The following is a 2425-nucleotide window of genomic DNA, read 5'->3' on the forward strand; positions in this document are numbered from 1 at the left end:
TACACTGTTACACCACGAGACGCATGTGCTCGCACAAAAGAACCACCTGTATCTTATCTCAGTGTTCTTGTATTTTACTCTAACGTTTTATTCAAACCTCCAGTCTAACCTCCGGCCCCCGTTTTGTTTTCCAGTCTTCCTCACGTTGTCTCTGACGCCGACCAGCGGTGCACGGGCTCACCCTGTCCTCCCACCAAATGTCACACCCTTTGACATATAGAGACTATATGAAGAGAGCTCGGGCTCTGTCATATTTATAGGCTGACCTTTACTTCACCCCACACTCGCTGACTTAAAGAACGGTTTGTTCATGGGCCTGCAGGGGTGGAAGGTTCTGGTGGAAATGATTTGGATCTCATACATGACTCACACAGTCTGACAGTATTTTATGCTTTTCTTCTTGTCAACATCCTTGGATCACACTAACAAGTATGTGTGTGTATCACAGCCTGGTGTATCTTATTCCTCGGTGTCATTGAGCTCCATTCTTTCCAAAAACTATTAAAAACACATAGGTGAGACATGTTCCTTCATCACCGTTAACACACATTGTAATTTATTGTGAGTAAGTCCCACACACACTGTCCTACTGGCTGAAATATTCACCGGATTGATCCGCCGCTGAAAATAGTTCCAATAAAATGCACCATTTCCTATTTGAGTAAAGTTTCCTAAAAACTACAGCACCCAGCTGTTAGGGAATTGCTGAGAAATGAAGCTATATGTTTGAGAGCAGATTTATGTTTTCATTAACAACCAGTTTACTGGGAATTCAGAAAGTGTTGAGAGACTGTCACACGTGTTGTTTTTGGTCTTTTCATGGGATTTGATCACAATAATAATAATCAGAATAATACCAGCCTCATGTTTTAAGCCACAGAAATTAAATAAATTAAACTAAATTCTACTTGCATAGACACACAGCCTCAAAATGTTTAGATTAGATCTACTCATAGACCTTCATCACAGCTACACACTTGTGACACAGGAGTGCAAAATAATTCGTATGCAGATGTTGTTTCTTACAGTCAGCATTCAGAGATCAGAAGAAGTTGCTACTTGACTCAGACTTATCCTAACAGACCTGAGACTTGTCTCTAATGACTTAGTGTTTCCCCAAAGGACTTAAAAACTGTTTTGGTTGTTGAACTGGAGAATTAGTGAACTGGAGATGTTGTAAATAAAAATGGCAAAATTAAAAAAGAAAAATGAAAACATGTCTCTGTTAAAAACAAAATGAAAAATGTGTTTCACATCACCACCAGTTACCTTCCCAAAACCTTCCTGTCTCTCTCTGATCTAATAACAACAAACATAGTAAAGATGGCCTCAGATGTTTAAGTAAATGTTCTGCCATAATGACGAGATGTCTAAAATCTCATCAGCTGGATCCTGATGTCCCGTCCACCCTGTCAGCAGCAGTCCGGCCAGATGTTGCTCCGCTGTGTTTGACCAGCGTGTCGACAGAATGTAATACATGTGAGTTATGATCCGTGGAGTTTTGACCTGCCGACAGATTCTCCAGGAATAGACTTGGACAGTGTCTCAGTGATGCACTGTGAGGGATACACAGGAGATTTCACACAGACAGTTTGTCAAGCAACAGAAACATCAACAGCCTTTGTCTTTGTCCTCGTTTGATTGTTTGAGCTGATGATAAATCAGCTGAAATATTTGTTAAAATACCAGTAATTATTTCATTGTATTTTACAGCTGATTATTTTAATGAATGAATGAATATTGATAATTAACAATAGAAAACAAGACTAAAACTGGTTGTATTTTATAGTGAAGCAAAGAGCAATAAACCTATTAATCCCAATTTAAACATCAACACTGAGGCAACTTTCACCTGAAGTTTGTTAAATCAGTGTTTAATGGATTAACTCACTTGTTCAAAGTTGGGAGAGTAAGTTTAGTTATCATTTTTTTAATATTATAACAACTGTGTTTAACTATATCGTCGTTCATTATCTGCTTATATACCAGCCTCCGTTTATGGGAGTCCACGGGAGTTATAGTTGTTAACAAACACTTATATCTGCTCACAAACACATTAGTTTGTTTTAAACTATATATTAAAACTCTAGTTGTTTTCAATTTCTCTGATTTAAACATGATAAAAATATAATTTAAAAAAAAGTGTAAGTTAATATTAATTTAAGTGGCCTGCAGCAGCAGCAGCAGGAGAATGGAAACTAAATGACTATGGTCGCTTAAAGCCTGAGTGAAGCTGCCGTGACATTTCCTCCACACCTCCTCTCTGTTCGTGCTGTGGTTCACGTAGCAGTGAGCTCCTCAGCATCACATGGTCAACAGACCCCCAGTGTCTTACAGTGAACATGAGACTGGACAGGGGGTGGGGGGTGGGGTGGGGGGAGTAGTTAAAGGTTCAACTACACTGGAAGCTTCTGACTTCTTTCAC

This window comes from Seriola lalandi, unplaced genomic scaffold, assembly GCF_002814215.2.
Source record: "Seriola lalandi dorsalis isolate HSWRI2012SDOR001 ecotype SW California unplaced genomic scaffold, Sedor1 jcf7180002054538, whole genome shotgun sequence".
Classification (NCBI taxonomy): Eukaryota; Metazoa; Chordata; class Actinopteri; order Carangiformes; family Carangidae; genus Seriola; species Seriola lalandi.